The sequence below is a fragment of the Mobula hypostoma genome, chromosome 31 (assembly GCF_963921235.1).
Source record: "Mobula hypostoma chromosome 31, sMobHyp1.1, whole genome shotgun sequence".
Taxonomy (NCBI): domain Eukaryota; kingdom Metazoa; phylum Chordata; class Chondrichthyes; order Myliobatiformes; family Myliobatidae; genus Mobula; species Mobula hypostoma.
In genome coordinates, this window is record NC_086127.1 from 4,032,501 (window position 1) to 4,047,172 (window position 14,672).

General features: G+C 51.0%; 2 non-coding genes across 2 annotated transcripts; one reads left to right on the forward strand and one right to left on the reverse strand.

Annotated features, from left to right (window-relative positions):
- Window positions 1-3,138: 3,138 nt before the first annotated feature.
- On the reverse strand, window positions 3,139-3,211 carry trnak-uuu (transfer RNA lysine (anticodon UUU)). The gene has a single exon. It is a non-coding gene; the product is annotated as a tRNA-Lys (tRNA).
- Window positions 3,212-6,273: 3,062 nt separating this feature from the next.
- trnak-uuu (transfer RNA lysine (anticodon UUU)) lies at window positions 6,274-6,346 on the forward strand. The gene has a single exon. It is a non-coding gene; the product is annotated as a tRNA-Lys (tRNA).
- The last annotated feature ends 8,326 nt before the right edge of the window (window positions 6,347-14,672 follow it).

A 14,672-nucleotide genomic window follows, 5' to 3' on the forward strand; every position in this document is an offset into this window, starting at 1 on the left:
AGTGATAGAGGACTCTATAGTTAGGGGGTCAGACAGGCGATTCTGTGGACGCAGGAAAGAAACGCGGAGGGTAGTCTGCCTCCCAGATGCCAGGGTCCGGAATGCTCCTGATCGCCTCCGTGATATCCAGAGTGGGAAGGAGAACAGCCAGAGGTCGTGGTACATGGTGGTACCAACAACATAGGCAGGAAAAGGGAGGAGGTCCTGAAAACAGACTCCAGGGAGTTAGGAAAGAAGTTGAGAAGATAGTAATCTCGGGATTACCGCCTGTGCCACGTGACAGTGAGTATAGGAATAGATTGAGGTGGAAGATAAATGTGTGGCTGAGGGATTGGAGCAGGGGGCAGGGATTCAGATTTCTGGATCATTGGGACGTCTTTTGGGGCAGGTGTGACCTGTACAAAAAGGACGTGTTGTACTTGAATCACAGGGGGCCCAATATCCTGGCGGGGAGGCTTGGTAAGGCTACTGGGGAGAGTTTAAACTAGAATTTCTGGGGGGTGGGAACCGAACTGAAGTGTCGGAGGAAAGGTAGGTCGGCTCACAAATAGAGAAAGCTTGGAGACAGTGCGAGAGGGAGGATAGGCAGGTGATAGAGAAGGGACGCGCTCAGACCAATGGTTTGAGATGTGTCTGTTTTAATGCAACGAGTATTATGAACAAAGTGGATGAGTTTAGAGCGTGGATCAGTACTTGGAGAAATGATGTGGCCATTACAGAGACTTGGATGGCTCAGGGGCTGGAATGGTTACTTAGAGTGCCAGGCTGTAGATGTTTCAGAAAGGACAGGGAGGGAGGCAAAAGAGGTGGGGGTATGGCACTGTTGATCAGAGATAGTGTCACGGCTGCAGAAAAGGAGGAAGTCATGGAGGGATTGTCTACGGAGTCTCTGTGACTGGAAATTAGAAACGGGTAGGGATCAATAACTCTACTGGGTGTTTTTTATAGACCACCCAATAGTAACAGGGACATCGAAGAGCAGATAGGGAGATAGATTTTGGAAAGGTGTAATAATAACAGGGTTGTCGTGGTGGGAGGTTTTAATTTCCCAAATATTGATTGGCATCTCCCTAGAGCGAGGGGTTTAGATGGGGTGGAGTTTGATAGGTGTCTTCAGGAAGGTTTCCTGACACAATATCTAGATAAGCCTACAAAAGGAGAGGCTGTACTTGATCTGGTACTGAGAAATGAATCTGGTCAGGTGTCAGGTCTCTCAGTGGAAGAGCATTTTGGAGATAGTGATCACAATTCTATCTCCTTTACCATAGCATTGGAGAGGGATAGGACCCGGCAAATTATGGAAGTGTTTAATTGGAGTAAGGGGAAATATGAAGCTATCAGGCAGGAACTTGGAAGCATAAATTGGGAACAGATGTTCTCAGGGAAATGTACGGCAGAAATGTGGCAAATGGTCAGGGGATATTTGCATGGAGTTCTGCATAGGTACGTTCCAATGGGACAGGGAAAGGATGGTAGGGTACAGGAGCCGTGATGTACAAAGGCTGTTGAAAATCTAGTCAAGAAGAAAAGATAAGCTTACAAAAGTTTCAAAAAACTAGGTAATGAAGAGTTCTAGAAGTAGTTTAAGAATGAAATTAGGAAAGCCAGAAGGGACCATGAGAAGGCCTTGGCGGACAGGATTAAGGAAAACCCGAAGGCATTCTACAAGTATGTGAAGAGCAAGAGGATAAGACGTGAGAGAATAGGACTAATCAAGTGTGACAACGGAAAAGTGTGTATGGAACTGGAGGAGATAGCAGAGGTACTTAATGAATGCTTTGCTTCAGTATTCACTACGGAAAAGGATCTTGGCGATTGTAGGGATGACTTACAGCGGACTGAAAAGCTTGAGCATGTAGATATTAAGAAAGAGGATGTGCTGGAGATTTTGGAAAGCATCAAGTCGATAAGTCGCCGGGACTGGATGAGATGTACCCCAGGCTACTGTGGGGGGCGAAGGAAGAGGTTGCTGGGGGGAGTCATCATTTCCCCGGCTAGAGGTTGACTCATTATGGAACCCAATGGTCGGGGGTAAGAATGACGTTATATAGCGCTGTTTGGAGCAGCGCAGTCGTCTCCGTCTATCACTAAAAGTGCTCCACTGTTCAGCCAAGGTGGAATGCAGAGGGTGGGAAATATCGTCCAGCATTGCCGGGATTTTCCCGAGGGTACTTTTGTGCCGCCACAGCCTCCAGTGTGTCCAGTTTGACTCCTGTAACAGAGCCCGCCTTTGCAATCAGCTTATTCAGCCTGTTGGCATCGCCCGCATTGAGGCTGGGGGTGTGTGGTGGGGAAGGAGTTGGAAAAAAATCACTCTTCATATCGTCAGGTTGGAGACCGTTGCTCCTCCGACCTGAGAGTGACCTCATTGTGGAGAGGAGCGGAGCAGGAGGGGAGGCCGTGGGCCGACCTGTCGAAATGGGAATGGAGAGTGGAACCACGACGGGGTACGCGGAACGGCAATGACAGACATTTAAAAGACACGTGGACAGGGGCGTTGACTGGAAACTTTCAGAAGATCGCTGGGGACAAACGCCGGCGGATGGGCCTGACTTCAGCTGAAGGGCCAGTCTACGTCATGTGAACCTGTGTATGACGATGACCCGTGAGCCGATGGGCCAGTCTACGTCATGTGAACCTGTGTATGACGATGATCCGTGAGCCGATGAGCCAGTCTACGTCATGTGAACCTGTGTATGACGATGACCCGTGAGCCGATGGGCCAGTCTACGTCATGTGAACCTGTGTATGACGATGACCCGTGAGCCGATGGGCCAGTCTACGTCATGTGAACCTGTGTATGACGATGACCCGTGAGCCAGTCTACGTCATGTGAACCTGTGTATGACGATGATCCGTGAGCCGATGAGCCAGTCTACGTCATGTGAACCTGTGTATGACGATGACCCGTGAGCCGATGAGCCAGTCTACGTCATGTGAACTTCTCTATAACGACTCATCCCGCTTGTTTCTGTAGTTGCTTATGTCTCCGACTCTGACTCCGGGAGTCCAATGCCGAGGAAATCTCGGGGGCGACCAACGATGTCAAAAGGACGAGACAGGCAGAAACTCGGGAAGCGCGTTCCAGAAGTCGTTCAGGTGGAAAGCAATGGGTCAAACTCACGATATAAAAGTCAACGCCTGAACAGGGACTTGAACCCTGGACCCTCAGATTAAAAGTCTGATGCTCTACCGACTGAGCTATCCAGGCTCCGGGGAAATACGTCTCCAGAGCGCCCACCGGAGGTTGAATGACTATTCTGGCCTTGACCCGCTTCCTCCGCGGTGATCCCTCCTTCCTCGCTGTCTTCCCCGATCCGTTATCAGCTCCGTCTCCGACGGAGAGATCTGGGTTCAAGTCCCGGTCCAGGCGCTACCGCGTTCCCAACACGAAGCACACAAAAGTTCACTCGTGAGGGATTTACACTTAAGGTGAGAGGGTGTAATTTCAAAAAAGCGCAGGTTGTTTTCTCTCTCTCAGAAGCCAGAGTACATTTATTATGTAATTATCGATTATTATGCACATGTCCTGGAACATGGACCATGGCAGCCTCTAATCACCTTGTACACCTCTATCGAGTCAGCGCGGGTCCTCCGTCGTTCCAAGGGGAAGAGGCCGAGCTCTCTCAGCCTGAGAGCTGCTCTGTAACCCTGGCAGCGGCCTGGTCGACCTCCTCCGCAGGCAGCCTCTCTGGCCATCTGCTGCGTTGCGATTCGTTTACCCCACAGGCCAAAGAGAAACATCTTTTGCTCACACTGGTCCAACGCCTACGGGTTCTGCTACGGAGCCCGAGGGCAGGCGGTGCCTCGGTCCGTGTGAAGCCCGTGTGGCAGGTCACCCTCCGCGTGAAACGCCACACGCTCTGATCTCGTTGCTGGCGTCAGGGAGAAAGTGCAGGAGCCCCAGAACTCAGCCCACCCGGTTCAGGAACACTTTTCACCCCTCCACCACGCGCTCTTGAACCAAAGGGAATGAGATAGATAGATAAGTAGAGAAATAGATAGATAGACAGATAACCATATAACCATATAACAATTACAGCATGGAAACAGGCGATCTCGGCCCTTCTAGTCCGTGCTGAACTCTTACTCTCACCGAGTCCCACCGACTTGCCCTCAGCCCATAACCCTCCATTCCTTTCCTGTCCATATATCTGTCCAATTTAACTTTAAACGACAACATCGAACCTTCCTCAACCACTTCTGCTGGAAGCTCGTTCCACACAGCTACCACTCTCTGAGTAAAGAAGTTCCCCCTCATGTTACCCCTAAACTTTTGCCCTTTAACTCTCAACTCATGTCCTCTTGTTTGAATCTCCCCCATTCTCAATGGAAAAAGCCTACCCACGTCAACTCTATCTATCCTGTTCATAATTTTAAACACCTCTATCAAGTCCCCCCTTCGATAGATAGATAGATAGCGAAACTCTCCGGCGTCCTTGGCTACGCAAGTCCAGGGAAGACAACGTCCGGCCCCACCAAACCCGTGAGATTGAGGTGTGTTTGATCCACTCCAGACCTCGGTACGTGTGGATGCTGTGTCATTCGCTACCCTGTTACAAATTAATGCCACGGAATAACAGACCACACTGCATGCGATTAAAGGAATGATATTTATGAATTTCAACTGAAGGTTTAGTCAATCAGTGGGTGCCGTCCCGAACCCGTGGTTGGCGGCTGTGCAGCTTCATCTTCTTCGACCTTGCGACAGCACCGAATGCAACCTCTCCCCCAGCTTGTTCTCGCCGGCCGCCTCCCCCGCCGAACTCGAGCCCGAGGCCGCGTCGGCTGCCAGCCGCGGCCGCTTCTTCGAGCTCGGCCCTTCCTTCGGCGGAGGCCTTGGGGTTAGTAAAGAATAACAAAATGGAAAAGGGCCCATTCTAATTAAACTGTAAAATGCGCACAAGTTGGAGCTTCGTCTCTGTCGCTCCCGCGCTGGGCCTTCGGTCAGCGCGGAAGCCCCCACAGCACCTTCCGAACGTCGCTCGCAATCCATCTCGAAGAGACGGGTCTCCCACCGGATCGTACGTTGCGACCGGTTCTCCCCAACGTCTTCTCTCTTCATCTCCTCTCCAGCAAAAAAAAACCCTTATTGTCCGTGACCAAGAAAACCCTCCCGCTGGTTGGATGACACACACTCCACATCACCCCTCATCTTCAACAATAACCCAAACAGGCAGACAACAGAACAGACAGCTCTTCCAGAACTGCTAAATAAAACACCAACACAAAACACTCCGCAGGCGCTGGGGTCAAAGCAACACTCACAGCTCGCTGGAGGAACTCAGCAGGTCGGGCAGCATCCGTGGAAACGATCAGTCAACGTTTCGGGCCGGAACCCTTCGTCAGGGTTGAAGAGGGAAGGGGCAGAGGCCCTATAAAGAAGGTGGGAAGGAGAAGGCTGGTAGGTTCCAGGTGAAAAACCAGTAAAGGGAAAGATAAAGGGGTGGGAGATGAAACACCTACAGCGTAACAGTAAAGATGTTAACCAGGCTATTACAATAGACTGATAGATAGATAGATCGATACCTTATCGATCCCAAAGGGAATTACTGTGTCACAGCAGCATTACAAGTGCACTGATGTACAAACGTTAGAAGAGAAGTAAGGAAGAGTGAAAAAAAAGTTACCTCAAGTAGGAGGGGGTCATCACTTCCCCGGCCAAAGGTTGACTCATTATGGAGCCTAAATGCCGAGGGTCAGAATGACGTCGCATAGCGCTCTTTGGGGCAGCGCGGTTGTCTGACTCTTATCAGTAAACGTGCTCCTCTGTTCAGCCGGAGGGTGAGAAACATCGTCCAGAATTGCCAAGGTTTTCCCGGGGGGGAGGGTCCTATGTTAAACCGCAGCCTCCAGTTTGACTCCTGTCACGAAGCCAGCCTTCACTCGCCCCGTTATTGAGAATGCTCCCACAACCTGTGGACTCGCTTTCTTGGACTCTTAGTCTCATGTTCTCTATATTTGCCGCTTATTTATTTATTTTTTAAAAAAATATTTCTTGCTTTTACTTTTGCATTTGCACAGTCTGTTGTCTTCTGCGCTCTGGTTGAATACGACCAAGTTGAACGATCTTCCGTTCATTAAAGGTTATCATTTTATAGATTTATTGAGTACGCCCAATGGAAAATTAATTTCAGGGTCGCCTGTGATAAGATATATATTTACTTTGGTAATGCATTTATTTTGAACGTTAAAGCTTTAAATCAGTTGGAACAAGCGATGCAGTGGGATAGCCAGGCAGCAGAGGGCGTACGGGGCCGCTACTAACTCAGAGCCTGGATAGCTCAGTCGGTAGAGCATCAGACTTTTAATCTGAGGGTCCAGGGTTCAAGTCCCTGTTCAGGCGATGACTTTTAAGTTCACACATCGAGACACGAAGTGTTAAAATAAGAAAAGCCCATGTCCCTACATCGAAAGGTTTTAATTCTAATTCATATTTCTAAGGTGGGAGTGGGCAATTTTAAAGCGAACGGGCGGGGATGTTTTTTATTCCCCGCAAGAAAGACGGCAAAAGGCGGCTAGACCTCAGAACATGTAGCGTCGGCCTGAAAAGTCGACCGTTTATTCATCTCCACAGTCGCTGCCTGACCTGGGCGAGTTCGTCCAGCATTTTCGTGTGTGCTCCTCAGAAACATGCGGTGCTATTTTTAATGGAAACACCATCCGATTAAAAAAAAAACAAATCGCTAATGCGCCGCGGAAATCATCCTATCCGGGCCGCATCTGCAGAGGGCCGTGGACGCAGCTCGACGCGTCCTGAGACCCACCTCCCCACTCCACGCACTCTTGTCTACATTTCCCGCTGTCCCGGGAAAGCATTGAACGTAATCAAGGAACAAACAAGAGAAAATGTACAGACGCCGGAAATCCGAGCAACACACACACACACACACAATACTTGAGGAACTCAGCGGGCCGGGCAGCATCTGTGGGGCGAAAAAAGTAAACAGTCGACGTTTCAGGCCGAGGAGTTGGACTGCCATCTCCAACGGGATCCAACCATCAAGCACGTCTTTCCCTCCTCCCCCCTCCCACCCCCGCTTTCTGCTTTCCGCTGGGATCGCTCCCTACGCGACTCCCTTGTCCCTTCGTCCGCCCTACCCCCGCCACTGATCTCCCTCCCGGCCTTTATCCTTGCAAGCGGAACAAGTGCTACACCTGACCGCACACCTCCTCCGTCACTGCCGTTCAGTGCCCCAAACAGTCCCTCCAGGTGAGGCGACACCTCACCTGTCAGTCTGTTGGGGTCACCTGCTGCATCCGGTGCTCCCGGTGTGGTCTCCTGTACGTCGGTGAGACCCGAGGCAGATCGGGAGACCGCTTGGCCGAGCACCTACGCTCCGTCCGCCAGAAAAAGCGGGATCTCCCAGTGGCCACGCATTTTAATTCCGCTTCCCATTCCTATTCCGATATGTCCATCCACGGCCTCCTCCACTGTCGGGACGAGGCCACACTCAGGTCTGAGGAACAACACCTTATATTCCATCAGCCTCCAACCTGATGGCATGAACATCGATTTCTCCAACTTGCACTCATGGCCGCACACCCCCATTTCACCATTGCCCATCTCCTTTCCCCTCTCTCACCTTGCCCGCCTATCACCACCCTCTGGTGCTACTCTCCCTTTCCTTTCTCCCGTAGCCTTCTGTCCTCTCCGATCAGACTCCCTCTTCTCCGTTTCCGTATCTTTTTCACCCATCAACTTCCCAGCTCTTTACTTCAGCCCCAACCCCTCCCGGCTCCACCCATCACCTCGTGCTTCTCCCTCCCCTCCTCCCCCCTTTTTAAATCGACTCCTCGGCTTTTTTTTTCCCGCCAGTCCTGCCGAAGGGTCTCGGCCCGAAACGTCGACCGTTTGCTCTTTTCCATCGATGCTGCCTGGGCTGCTGAGTTCCTCACGCGTTTTGTGTGTGTTGAACGTAATCAAGGACTCCCCCCACCCCCGGGCAATCTCTCTCTTCTGCCTCCAGGAAGGATAGTTCTATGGAGAGATGTGCGGGACAAGTTTGATTTGACACAGAGATTGAAGTACCCTTCCGGGGGCGAAGGGGCAATTCACCTCCGGAGTACTTGAGTTCAAAGTTCAAGGTAAATGCACCCGAGAGCGCATGCGTCACCAGACACCACCGTGGAGAGCCGTTTTCTCGCCGGCAGTTACAGGAAAATAAAGATATATGCAATAGGATTTAAGAAAATCTTTAAATGGCAAAGACTGACCAGCAATCAATGTGCAAAAAGAAGGCCAATTGTGCAAATAGTAAACAGTCACAGTCATAGATTCATAGAATATTCATTCATTGTGTGCCGTGCTGTATGACATCGTCATTATGTGCGGTGTCGTATGACGTCATCATCATGGGCTCTGTCGTATGACATCGTCATTATGTGCGGTGTCGTATGACGTCATCACCATGGATGGGTCGTATGACATCATCATTATGTGTTGTGTCGTATGACGCGGGCGATCATGCTCTTCCTGATTGTTCTTGGCAAATTTTTCTACCGAAGCGGTTTGCCATTGCCGTCTTCTGGGCAGAGTCTTCACAAGTCGGGGTGACTCCCCCAGCCCATTGTCAGTATTCCGCAGAGAGCGGCTGCCTGGCGTCGGGGGCCGCATAACCAGGATTCGTGATCAGCACCGGCTGCTCATACGACCATCCACCACCTCTCCCCACGGCTTCACGTGACCCTGATCCGGGGGTGGGGGCACCTTGCCCGAGGGTGACCTGCAGGCCAGCGGAGGGAGGGGTTACCTTGCACCTCCTCTGGTGGAGACGCATCTCCCTCCACCCCGCCACTCCCAGCATAGAAATAGGTCCTTCGACCCCTCTGGACCAGCCAAATCATTAATCTGCCTCGCCCCCATCGACCTGCAACCACGGCCAACAGCCCTCCACAACCTTCCCTTCCGCGTACCGGTCCGAGTTTCTCTTTGACGTTGACACTGAGGCCGCATCCACCACTCTTATGCTGGCAACCCGCTCCGCACTTTGACCACCTTCCGAGTGAAGAAGTTCCCCCACATGTTTCCCCTTCAAACTTCTTACCCCCCGCCCTTAAGCTATGACCTCCAGTTATCACCTCACCCAATTTCAGAGCAAAAAGCCTCTCTGTACCCCTCATAGATTTTGTATACGTCTATCAAATCTCTCCCCAGTCTTCCACGTTCCAGGGGATAAAATCCTCACCGAGTCAATCTTTCCCTATAACTCGCGTCCTCAAGACCCGGTAAAACCCTTGTAAATTTTCTCTGCACTCTTTCAATCTTATTGTTATCTTTCCAGTAGGTAGGTGACCAGAACTGCTCACAATACTCCAAATCAGGACTCACCAACGTCTTATGAAACTTCAACATCTCATTCCATCTCCTGTACCCGATATTTTGGTTGATGAAGGCCACTTTTCCATCTCCCAAGGACGCGGCCTGGGAGACTAGCGCGCCTTCAGGGTGCCGGATTTTCGTGGCTCAGGAGACGCCGACCGAGGCGTCGCGGGAGAGCACGGGAGATCGGAAGCAGCGAGCTGGTCGCTGGCTGCTGTGTGCCCGGACACCCGGGTTGTTTGGGCACAGAGCCTCGGAAAAAGCGACGCAGCAGGCATTTAACAACGTAAATCAGCCAGCTATCTGTTATGTCTCCCCTCTCGCCGTGAAACGAAGACATCTCGTTTTCCCTTATTAGGAAGAGAGAGAGGGAGAGAGCCTGTGGTATGTCGACTACCGGGTGAACGAGTAGCCTTTGGGGTACTGCAAGTCTATGTGTTTATTGATGCTTTGCTGCACGCTCGAGTGTTCGGTGGAGGGCGACGATGCTTTTTTTTGCTGGTGGGAGAGGGAGGGGAGGGGGTCATTGTCTTACTGCTACTTTTGTGTGAGTGGGGGGAGCTTGGGGAATCTAACATTTAACTGTCATTCATTCTTCGGAGTACTCCTCTGTTTTCGTGGATATTTGCGAAGAAAAAGAATTTCAGGCTGTATATTGTATACATTTCTCTGACATTAAACGTACCTATTAAACGTGCCAAAAGCTTTCTTTAGGACTTTAAGAGGAAAAAAAAAACATGGAATTGAACTTTGCTGTCAAGCCTGACGAGCTAAGCATTGCGTCACGGGGGGTGGTGGGGGTGACAGGATAAGGTGTCGACGCTGCCTTGCTTGCGTCATGCCAGAGGTGACGTACGGTTGACCTTTGGCCGAGACCGTCTGGCTAATGGAGAAACCGGCTGCAGATGTGCAATGCCGATTTTGTGTACCGCGCAGGAACATCTGCAGACTTGCCGGGATCCAACGAGTGCGTCTTGAAACCGCCGGAACCGAGTACGCTTGGCTGTTGGCTATCGCCCAGAAGCTGAGATGCAAACCGACGTTGGAAGCGGCGTGAGACCACGGCTCCCCGGGATCACGTATGAAAGGGTTAACCTTGTACCGGGATCTGTGTCCCGGCAGGGTAAAGTCTCTCGCGGTAAGTTGGCGACGAGATTCTCTTACAGTGAGACACGATGAAAGTCTGACTCCGGACAGGACCGGCTTAGATGGGTCGGTGCTAGCCAGATGGGCTGAATAGCCTGCTTCCTTTCCGGCTGGCTCTGCTGTGGGCACCTCGGCTCGCCCACAGCCGCCAGTCTCGCCTTTCGACCCCAGGGTAGGGGACAGAGGTTACGGTGACCGGCGGGGGAGTGGGGGGGGGGGGCAAAGATTTGGAGTGAACCATCAGTTCCCCCACTCGGGGGGGGGGGGGAATGGACGGGATATTGACCGAGCTACCAGGGGCGGTAGGCAGGCATCTGGGGTCATAGAGCACGGCCAGCTCAGCAGCAGGCCCTTCGGCCCGTCTAGTCCGTTCCGAACCACTAATTCCCATTCGACCCGCGCCAGGACCACAGCACTCCGCACCCCTCCCATCCGTGTACCTCTTCACGTTGACCTGTCAGTCCTGACCCTTCTGGCAATCAAGTCTCAGTGCAATGTCGTAATTCCACATGCTGATCCAAGCTCATCCGCCTTTCCTACAGTAGTGTCTCCATTGAAAGGACTGGATAGGGTTTGATGCGGAGAGGATGTTTCCTGTGGCGGGGGTATCCAGAACTAGAGGGGGCACAGCCTCAAAATTGAGGGGCGACCCTCCAGAACAGAGGTAAGGAGGAATTTTTTTTTAGCCAGAGAGTAGTGAATCTGTGGAGTGCTCTGCCACAGACTGGCGGTGGGGGCCAAATCGGTGGGTATATTTGAGGCGGAAGTTGGTCGTTTCCTGATCGGTCAGGGCATCAAAGGACAGGGTGAGAAGGCAGGTGTATGGGGTTGGGTGGATATCCGGGATCAGCCATGATGGAATGGCGGGGGTAGACTCGATGGGCTGAATGGCCTAACTCTGCTCCTATGTCTTATGATAATATTTTATGTTCTTAGTAATACTACAGTGCGGTGCTGAAGACTTAGGCGCGCGTCTATTGCCTTGCACCGAACTACTGGCACACACACACACACACACACACAGACACACACACACACACACACACACACACACACACACACACACACACACACACACACACACACACAGACACACAGACACACACACACACACACATAGACACACAGACACATACACACACACACACACACAGACACACACACACACACACACAATAACACACACACACACATAGACACACACACACAAACACACACACATAGACACACACACACACAGACACACACACACACACAGACACAGACACACACACACACACACACAAACACACACAAAAATACACACACACATAGACACACACAAAAACACACACAGACACAGACACAGACACACACACACACACAAACACACACAAAAACACACACACACATAGACACACACACACACACACACACCCACACACACACACACACACAAATTTCATGACCTATGTGAGTGATAACTATCCAGCCTCTCGTTATAACACATGCCGTCTAAACCAGGCAGCATTCTGCTAAACCTCTTCTGCACCCTCTCCAAAGCCTCAACATCCTCGCCAGAGTGGGGGTGACCGGAACTGTATCCAGTTCTCCAAATGTGGCCGAAGCAGAGTTTTATGAAGTTGCAACAGAACTTCCCGACTTTCGAACCCAATGTGTCAACTGGGTAGAAATGCGAGCACCCCATAAGCCTTCTTAACCACCGTGTCGACCTGTGCAGCCACTTTGTAGGAGCTCTGAACTTGGATCCCAAGAACTTTCTGCTCAGCAACAAGGATCCTGCTCTTCACAGTGTACTGCCCCCTTGCATTTGCCCTATCAAAGGGCAACACCGCACCCCTACCGGGGTTGAACTCCATCTGCCATTTCTCTGCCCATTTCCGCAACTGATCTATATCACGCCGTATTCTTTGCCAGTCTTGCACGCTATTCACAACTCCACCAACCTTGGTATCGTCCGCAGACTTACTAACCCACCCATCTACTGTTGCACGGGGCGGCTGAGGAGAACCCAACTGCAGGACACCGGCACGGCGACTGAGTTGGGGATGCTGGCGTGGACGTGAACGTAGAAACAGCAAACCGCAGGAATCTTGACAAGGAGACGGGATTTACAGGGACTATCTTGAAACTAGAGCTGAACTTGGAACTGAACTGAGAACTAACGGTTCTAATCGGGCAAGAGAACGAGGTATCACGGGAGAATAGACCAACAAAGTGACAGCCCGTGATAGTGACGCCTTCGTACTTATTTCACAGTCTCCGATGATAACCAGGTGTACTGTGATGAAGTAAACCAGCAGCAATTGGAAATCTAATGGCTGAACTGAGGGTATAATCAGAGAGAAAGGAGCGTTAAAGGGGAAGAGCCAGACGGAATCATGACATCTACATTTTCATCCGGGTCGTTTAAATCCATCACAGACAGCAGAGGTCCCAGCACAGATCCCCGTGGAACTCCACAAATTACAGGCCTCCAGCTCGATTAAATTGCTTCGACCACCACCTTCCATGCACAAGCCGGTCTGAATCCAAGCAGCCAATTCGACACGGACCCCGGATTAGCCCCCCATGAGGGACTTTGTCAAACGCCTCACCGAAAACACGGAGACAACATAGAAACATAGAAAACAGGTGCAGGAGTAGGGCATTCGGCCCTTCGAGCCTGCACCGCCATTTATTATGATCATGGCTGATCATCCAACTCAGAACCCCGCCCCAGCCTTCCCTCCATACCCCCTGACCCCTGTAGCCACAAGGGCCATATCTAACTCCCTTTTAAACATAGGCAATGAACTGACCTCAACTGTTTGCTGTGGCAGAGAATTCCACAGATTCACCACTCTCTGTGTGAAGAAGTTTTTCCTAATCTCGGTCCTAAAAGGCTTCCCCTCTATCCTCAAACTGTGACCCCTCGTTCTGGACCTCCCCAACATCGGGAACAATCTTCCCGCATCTAGCCTGTCCGATCCCTTTAGGATCTTATACGTTTCAATCAGATCCCCCCTCAATCTTCTAAATTCCAACGAGTACAAGCCCAGTTCATCCAGTCTTTCTTCATATGAAAGACCTGCCATCCCAGGAATCAATCTGGTGAACCTTCTTTGTACTCCCTCTATGGCAAAGATGTCTTTCCTCAGATTAGGGGACCAAAACTGCACACAATACTCCAGGTGTGGTCTCACCAAGGCCTTGTACAACTGCAGTAGTACCTCCCTGCTCCTGTACTCGAATCCTCTCGCTATAAATGCCAGCATACCGTTCGCCTTTTTCACCGCCTGCTGTACCTGCATGCCCACTTTCAATGACTGGTGTATAATGACACCCAGGTCTCGTTGCACCTCCCCTTTTCCTAATCGGCCACCATTCAGATAATAATCTGTTTTCCTATTTTTGCCACCAAAGTGGATAACTTCACATGCACTGCCTTACCCCGCTCAATCCCTCCCGTCCCCTTATCAACACACACACAAAAACAACTCAATCAAGTTGGTCAGACCCGACCTGACCCACAAAGAGCCATGCTGGTCCTGCCTCATAAGGCCACAGATTTCCAAATTCTCCTCTGTCCTATCCCGGTCTATAGATTCCAGGATTTTCCCTTGTTCCATTCTTACGTAGAGGTACTCGCCAGTCCTCCAGGACCTTGCCCGTGCCGTGAGAGGACGTGCAGATGCTGGTCAAGGCCCCAGCCATCTCACCTCTCATCTCATCTCCTGCCTCCTTCAACAACCTGGGGCAAATCCCCTCAGACCATGGGGACTTTTCCAACTTAATACTCATTAGGAGCCCCAATACTTCCTCTTCCTTGACCTCTAAACGTCCTAACGAATTTATGCGCTCAGCACTGATCTCCTGGTCCTACACATCCCCTTTATGACAATAAACGAGGACTGAGTCTTCCCATAATGTAATCTAATCCTTGGCAAATACTGAGGCAAAGTACTCATTCAGTACCTCACTCACATTCTCCGCATCCAAGCAAATGCTCCCCCCTTTATCACTGAGCGGATCTAACCTCTCCCTGGTTATCCTTTTGCTTGTGGTGTATGTATAGAATGCCTGGGGTTCACCTTATTCCTACTTGTCAAGGACTTTTCATGGCTTTTCCTGACTTTCCTAATTCCCTTCCTTATTTCCTCTCTGCATTCCTCATACTCCTCATGTGCTTCGTTTGATCCTAACTTCTGAAGATGTACCTATT